Here is an 8,938-nt window from a genome sequence, read left to right as displayed (position 1 = left end):
AAGTATTGACATGGTTTATGATAGGGTGACCCTATCTCCCGTGCTCTGTTCATTATTGTTGCTGCTTTTTTATTTAGAGGTCTTACAAATCTCTTTGAGAATACTCCCAATCTTTATTTCAGAATGTTGGACAGTTTTCCTATTTCTTATCTTTATTTTACTGATGATTTTATTTTTTTTATGAATGCTTTTATCAACAAGATTCATAAACTTGTGGATTTTTTTTATCAATTTGAGATGGTTAGTGGTTTATCTCTTAAGAAAAACAAATGTTGTTTTGTTACCTCCAAGGGAGTCATTAATGACCTCATTTTGACCATTAAAGATGTCATTGGTTTTCTGCATGGCCAATTTCAATGAAATATCTTTGGGTTCTCCACTTTAAAGGTTGTAGAAAAACTTTTTTTTTTATGATCTTATTATCTCTACTCAAAATAAATTTTTATATTGGGATTCCAACTTTATGAGCTTTGTTGGTAGATTAACTCATGATAAAAGTGTTATACGCTCTTTATTTTAATATACCTTTCAAACTATATTGCCGACTAAAGAGGTTTGCAATAGAGTGCATAGGCTTATTAATAAATTTTTTTGGAAAGGTACCCAACAATTCCAAAATATCTTGGGTTTCTTGGGATAGATGTTGTGGTGTTTTGGATGAAGTGGGTCTAGCTTCTAAAAGTGAGAATGACATATTTTATGCATTTTCTTTTAAGCTTTTGTATAATTTGCATGCTAAAGTTATCCTTTGGGCTAACTTTATGTCTGCTAAACACTATGTTGGTAAGCATCCTTCAACCTGTGTTTTTAATCATGGTGATTCTTTAGTGTGTAAGAGACTTTGTAAGGTTAAATGGCCTGTTGAGCCTTTCATTTCTTGGGGGATGGGTGAGGGTAATATTTTCTTTTGGCAGGATCACTGGTTGGATAAATAGTCTTTTGACTATATTATGAATACTTTTTCTATTGCAGCTGTTAAGGTTAATTCTTTTATTTCTGATAATTGTTAGGATTATGAAAAGCTCTCTAATGTCATCCCGGATTACATTATTCATCAAAATTTAAATCTCCCTATCAATTTTAATTCTAATGATATTATCTTATGTGATATATCTAAAGATGGTTTCTTTCATTTGAAAAATGCTTGGCATGCTTTTCGAAATAGAAAACATTGTGATAATATTTTCTCTATGATATGACATAAGATTATTCCCTCTGTTGTGGTTGTCTTTGTTTGGAGAACCTTGCATAAATTTATTCCCATTGATGATAATCTTATTAATAGAGGTTTTATTTTGCCTTCCAATGCAAATGTTGTTTGCATGTGGAGAATATGCATCATGTTTTTATTTTTGTCCTTATTGCTGCTAAAACATGGGTTTTTTTTTATGACATGTTCTAATTAAATTACTTTAATGCCCATTTATCCCTGAAATCTATGCTTAATGCTTGGTTCATTAAGACAAAAGGGCACATAAAAAATGTCAATCCTTCTCCCATTATATGATATTTATGGTTAGAAACAAATAATTCTCTTTTAAATGGTATTCATATGAAACATCTTAAGGTTATCCAAAATATTAAAGATAAGATATTAGCTTTATTTTTTTGTTAATCTAATTTCAGTCAAGAATTTCAAGAATTATACATTTGTGGGTTCTGCTTTAGGCATTAATTATGAGGATGGTCATATTTCCAAAGACCCTAGAATTATTTATTGGATTATGCCTCCAATACATTTCTTTAAGCTAAACATGGGTGGTGTTAGTAGTGACTCCACTTTGGGCAGTGGTGGATTCCTCAGGGAAGTGATGGTAATCTTATTATGGCATTTTCTTGTCAAATTAGAAGGGGAATGTTTTCGATGCTATTACTTTGGCTATCCTCTATGGCTTATGGTTATGTATTACTCTTAAATTAACTCATATTCTTATTGAAGTTAATTCTAATTATAATTTCCAATTCTTAAACTTTGGTGATGATATTGGTTGTAGTAATGACCTCTTATATATCACTAGGGAGACTTAGAATATTTTAATTTTTTTTTGAATTATTCATTCTATCATATTTATAATGAGGGTAATGGTTACACTTTTTGGCTTATTGATTGGGGATATGGTCTTAAGGATTTTGTCGATTTTGATTTGGGTGGTGTATTTTTCCTCCTTGGGCAGTGTTTATTTTTCTATTTTATTCCTCATTGTTGTAATAATTATGTCTTATGATGTTTGGGGTTGTTCAGGTTGGTTCATCTGGAGCGTTATCTGGTATTTGGTCTTGCAAACTTGGAGCTTATTTGGGCTTGTGTTGGATGTTTATTCCTGGAGTTGGTTGATCCTTCTCTTTGTCTTTCTTGTTGGCTGGGTTATATGGGTTGGGGCATATTTCTAGGGCTATTACACTAGTGGTTGCTAGAAGTTAGTGCTGATTTAGCTTGTGTTGGCCTATCTCTTTGTAGTATGGGGGCTCACTTAATAATGGAGCATCCTGTGGTTTTTGAAAATATCCCTTACCTATTTAATAGCTCTTTTATTTTTATTTTTTTATAATGGTCCAATTTTTATAAATTATTGTTGGAACTTTTCTAAGCTCTTGTCTATTTTAATGGAGGTGTTTGAGTATATGGGCTTGAGGGATGATTGTAGTGGTTCCATTTTTGATGGGTTTCGTAGTTGTTGCTCTCCTACCTTGTGGATTTTTTTGGAGCTATTTTTGGCTTTATTTGATGATTTTGGGTTCTCTTTATTATGTGATTGCTAGTTGGCTTGTGGTAGGTTGGTGGAAAGCCTAAGACTCTCCCAGGTATTATTTTATATTATGGTGGGCTGCTATTGTCTTTAAGGAGTTGCTAGTTGGATTGTTGGTCTTAACCCAGAAGTTCTTTGCAGTTTTTGCTGGTGGTTGTTTTGCACCTTGCCATATCTTAGGTGTTGTTTTATCTCTCTATCCTAGTCTTCTAGTAAATTGTCTTAGTGCTTTTGGCCTCTATTTTCTAGGTTATGGAGGTTTGGGCTTGGTGGTAGGATGGAGTGGCAATGGCTTTTCCCAAATGATGGTTGCTGGTTTCATCAATGTGAGAGCTCTATATGCCCGTACACTTGCTCAAATTATTTGTGGTGTTTTGGGTTGTATTTCTTTAATAGCTGCCATGTTTTCTTCTTTTTCTATGTTTTCCTTATTTGGTATTTTAGGAATTGTTGTAAGTATATTTTGGACCCTTATTTTTTGTTTGATAACATTATTCCTTCTTCTTGCTGGGAGTAGTCCCTAATCTTCTATGGGAGGTTTCTTGCATGAAAGATGCTTAAGGGTGATATTATTTCCTTATATTCTGATTTTAATTTAGTCAATTCTCATCCTTATTTCTATATTATTATATGCTTTAGGTTTTTGTTTTGTACCTTATGTGATTTACAGGTGGAAATGCATATGGTTGTTAAAAAGTTTTTTTGCAGAAAGATCATGCTTTATGGGTTTATTTAACTCTTTCTTTTTTGGATGCTTGTCTTTAGCATCATTAGTATGTACCTAAGTTATCTTTTATTTTGTATTAGATCAAATGTTTTCTTTTGCTTTGTTTCGTAGATCTTTTGAGCATTAGCGAGCTAGGGGTCCCCCTTAAGGACCTTGTAATCATTTTTTATATTAACACGTAGGCCCCTCTTTAGGTTTTAACTAAAAAAAATCATCTAGTATGATCAAAGATCGTACAATACAATTAGTTCAAAGTACTCCTATTACTATAGTATGAAGAGCTAGATGTTGAACAACTATTCAAAGAAATGAGCTAATCATCTTAGATGATTTAGAACATCATCGAGTACGATTAGTTCAAGTAACTTGGATAATCATCCAGTATGATAGGTGATGATAAATTATCATTCCATTTAAGAATCATGTCATACATTCGATCAGCCAAATCATCTTATACAATCTAAATGGATTAATTAATTCAAATTAGTTCCCTAATCATATAATTTATTTAGGAATGATTTAATTATATTACATAGTATGATTCATATCATACAGTATGATTAAAATAAATTTTGAAATTTTAAATATTACTTAAATTGGGATTGTGGAATGGAATCTTGAATCAAACTCATCGTCATGTATGATGTGCATCATACAATATGAATAGTTCATCTTATATTAATTATCATAATTAGCTTTTTTTATTATTTTATGATTATCTCATTATACAATATGTTATAAATTTTATAGTATGATTAGTTTTGAAAATCTTACTTCTACTATTGTCATTAACTCACTTCCTTGAATGTTTGTATGCATGGTTACCAAGACTAGTATCCACCAAATATGTGAATTTACTCTAGAATGGTAAAAATAAGGAAAAATATGATTTACAAAGTTTTTAGCCTTATTCTACCATGTCTTAATCAGAACAGTTGCATAGTGTAAGGTGGACCTGTAATATTAGTGCGTAAGAAAAAAATAAATATATAAAATAATAACACTAAAAAGGAGAGCAATAATGAAATAATAATATTTGTTATCATCAAAATCACAATATTTTGAATGCAGACTTGATACAATCTCCCACTTTTTTTGATGAAAAAAAATGTTGTTAAAAATATTCAAATGACTTTGATATTCCTTAAACTCCTTCTTAAAAGATGTATATTTGAAAATAAGTAGATTTTTTTTAAACAAAAATTAGAGACATTTAGCAAGGAAGAAATAAAAATAGTAAATTTGCTACATTAAACTAAATGAGCAAATATTTAACAACAAACTACTACTCTCGCTTTAGAAATCCAAACATGAAAAAAAATGTTAAACAAAATAATGAAATAAAAACACATGATAAAGCATAAATAGAAGAAGCCGTATCATTTTCATTTTGTTGTTATTGCTCTACTACATATGATTCGTAATGAGTTTCTTATTTGTCAAATCTTTTAAACAATAATTCTACAATGATTATTAGTGGACGAGTTCTAGAGTAGGACCTCCATCATCTTCCCCTAGTTGTTCATCCATATATTGAATATTGTGATGGTGAATACTATGATGGACATGCAAAGAGATATTGGAGAAAAAAAAATGGTACGGTGATCTGGTGGTGCAAGGTATTAGAATTTGTATTTAGATTCAAGGACAAATATTATTATGTGACCTAAGGCAAGATTTGGCTTTCTTTTATTGCTAGGATCTCAAACATATGTTAGATTTTCAAAATATCAAATAATTAAATTAACTGCTTTGAAATCTAATTCAACAATTATAAAGTAGGTAGTCTTATATAGGAGTGGTGAAATGCCAATGCGATCTCATACTTTTGGAATTATGGAGCTGCAAAGGATATGTTGAATGATTCGAGCATCTTGTACTAGGATATCGACATGTGAATGTGGTATCTAATGTTGGATTCCCTAAGGATAGTATTTGTATGGGTCCAATCATAGTGAAAATTTGAATTTATAAGATGATTTTTTTTCTCCAGTTATAAATAGCTGGAGGAATTCATGAAAATCTTGTTAGGTTATTTTTACATGCCTCTTTTTAAAGTGGGATTCGAGGGCAGTACCCTCACTATGAATGCGGAGACTGGCAATAAATTTAAAAAGAATTTTTGACTTGAATGAGTAAGCAAGAGTCATAATAAATTGGAGGGTGGTTCGAGCTAAAAGGGAGAGTGCTTAAAAGTATTAAATTCCCTAGTTTATGATCTTGGAAGGAGTGATCATAATAGTTTTGTTCCATTTGTTAGCCTCTTCATCAACGGCTTTAGTAAAATGGGGATCTATGGGGCGTTGAGAAGAGCTTCCTACTAAGGCTCGTTAAAGGTTTCCTCCGACCATTTCAAAGATTGAGAGCTTAAGAGATATGTGAAGAGGTTAAAAATAGGTTTAGTGAAGAAAAACCCTTAATTCCCTCTCTTTAAATATAGATCAATAAGATCGTATAATATGATAGTGGATCATATAGTATGATATAGTGTAATTAAATGCTTTAGTCTAATAAGTCCAAAAAGTTGGTATTATCATACCATATGATCAAAATCATATGAAATGATTAGATAGAAAACATTAATCCCTAGGAGTCAATATGTATGATCTTTTACTAGTCTTATTATACAATATAAATAAGTGTTCATACATTATGATATGATATTTAGTATCATACAAGCAAATTCAATTCGTCTGACATCTACATCCATGCAGCTTGAATATTATGAAATAGGTGTTTAAATTATATGATCATAATGATTGATCAATATAAGTCATTGGATGTATTGTAATTTGTGATTTGGTGTTTTGTGAAGATCATACAGAATGATATCAAATCATATAAAACAATATGAAGAAAAAAAAAATCATATAGTGGTGTGTGATGATCAGAAAAGCTCAAATAAATAAAGTAGAATAAATCACACAAAAATTAAGAGAAAAACACATAAATCAAAGTTAAAAGAAAAAAAAAACATCACAAATTTTTTTAGATATAAATAAAATCAACAATGTAAGCATTCATAAAATAATTGCAAAATAAGAACACACAAAAATCTTGTGAAAAGATCACACACAAGAAGAATCAATTAATTTCAACAAATTTTCTTGGAATGAAATTACTTTTTTTTTAAAAAAAACTTTAGTAAGAAATGAATTGATTTCACCTAACCCAACTTACGCTTAGGTAAAAAGTGACTTTCACAAAATTCTAATTCAAGGAAAAATTGTAGAAAGAAATTCAATCCATTTCTATTTTCTTGCATGAAATATGTATAATAGAATATAAGTACATAAAGATGAAACATGAATCATGATTTTAAAGTCAAGCATTGAAAACTATTAATTGACATATGGGTTTCCTAAGATTTAAAGATTTACAAGGATGGTAAGCAAATTTATTTTAGGGCCTTTTATTAATTTTCGGGCACTTTGCACATCTTTTGATTTTTGATAAATTATATAAATATTTAATTTTGGTGTACATTGCACATCTTTTCTTTTTGGTCTCATTTTGTGCCTCTTTTTTTATTTTTGTATTTTTTTCCATTCTAAATCTTTAAAGACTCAATTGTAAGATCAACTTTCATATATAAGAGAAGAAAACTCACGCTCTTATATAATGATCAATAAACTACAAAGAAAATCCCATCCTATGATAAGAATGAACTACCTGATTAAGAAAATTAAGAATTGGATTCATCAATTTGTAAAAGATGCCCATGAGATCGAACAAAATAGGAAGATGAAGAAGATTTTAATTTCTAAGTTCAATTTTAATTAGATATAGATTTTGATTTTAAGAAAGTTTTTGTTCTGTAGGAATGAGAGGATTGATCATAGGAGTCAACCACAACTTAATATTTTAAGTAAAATAGAGGTATGCTTTTCATTTAATAAAAAAAATTAGTTAGTGTTGTGAGTAGTGATTTGATTCTTTTATGTGTGTTGATTAGAGAGCATTCACAAAGAGATAAATAACATGAAAAATAAAAAATCATAAACATGAATGCAAAATAAAAGTACTAAGTGTAGTATGTAAAACCAAAAGAAATCATTAACATTTTAAAATTTTTAAATCTTATTTATTCAACCACTTTCCAAGTGGTGTTGTTTGCTAATGTTACCTTTGCATCCAGACCTGGCCTCTAGTGTGATGAAATTCTTCAGATCACCAGTGGTATGTCTTGAGTATCCATTGTCCAAGTATCATATGCTTTCACAAGGTCTTTTGTGAGAACACCCCTACGAAGGTCATTAAAAATTAGATTTAGGAACCCAAGTGAATTTTGGTTCCACCTTATCCTTGCAAGAATGAGACAAATGAATACCATATTATGATGAATGAAATTTTATCCTCCACACTAGATGCGTTCTAAGTGGATAGTGCAAGTGTAGGCAATGTGATATAGCAAGACAAAAGAGTAACACTTAACACCAAGAAAATTGTTAACTAATCTTTTTTGGATAATGATGCCTCTTCCTAGGGCTATGTGATGCATGCTGTGATGAAAGGCTATGAAGAAGTGCTAAGGTAGTAGGTGACTTATTATTTTTAAGTTCTATTAATTTTTTTGTGGAAATTTATTACCACTTTCAAGAACAAATACTTTTATTTTTAATGCAGGCTCACTTTCATCTATTACAGTTGCACATACTTCTAATTCTTTGAATGATTATTCTAATTCAATATGCTTTTTCTCTAAGAATTCATGTGCAGTAAATTGATCATTATGCTTTTTATTTAATGCACCATATTCATCAAATATAGCCAAATGATTATTATCCATTATGGAATGATATATTATAAGACAATCATGCTATTCTTGTAAATTTGAAAAATCAGATTTATGACTAGCGTACATTTTCTTAAGATTCTTACATGTATTAAGAATTTTTTCCTAAACTTCAAATAATTCATCATGAAAAGCTCACATACCTCCTCTTGCTCAGACTGAACAATATAACATCAAGCTATAAGGAATAAATTTGTTACCTCCTCTTCTACTTTTGTTTAAGAATAGTCTAAAAAAGAATCTACCCAAAAAAACTTTTGAGTTCATTCCTATCCCTTTTAGAACTTCTGTTTCTCTTAACCATTTTCATTAATCGGGTGAGTCTTTAGATTGGGGAAATCTGTCTTCAAGCACCCTTGCTCCCATCATTCAAAACATAGAACATTAGATGACACTCTAAAAATTTATTTATTTTACCTTTATTATACTACTGATAATGCCTTTGTTTATTCTTTAGGAAGCTTTTAAATTGTCATGTCATCTTTGCAATGTTATATTCTTTTTGATTTGTTGAACTATCACTTTCTAGATTAATTTTTTTCAAACCTATTACCTTATCCTTTTTCTTTTAACCTACATAGATTTACCTTTGACTCACTCCTTGCTTGTAGGCAATGAGTGATCAAAATAAGTAGTCAATAAAGTAAAGGTTCAAAAATTTTGATTCAA

The sequence above is a fragment of the Dendrobium catenatum genome, unplaced genomic scaffold (genome assembly GCF_001605985.2).
Source record: "Dendrobium catenatum unplaced genomic scaffold, ASM160598v2 fragScaff_scaffold_12, whole genome shotgun sequence".
NCBI classification, from domain to species: Eukaryota; Viridiplantae; Streptophyta; class Magnoliopsida; order Asparagales; family Orchidaceae; genus Dendrobium; species Dendrobium catenatum.
Note: the sequence above shows the minus strand (reverse complement) of the source record.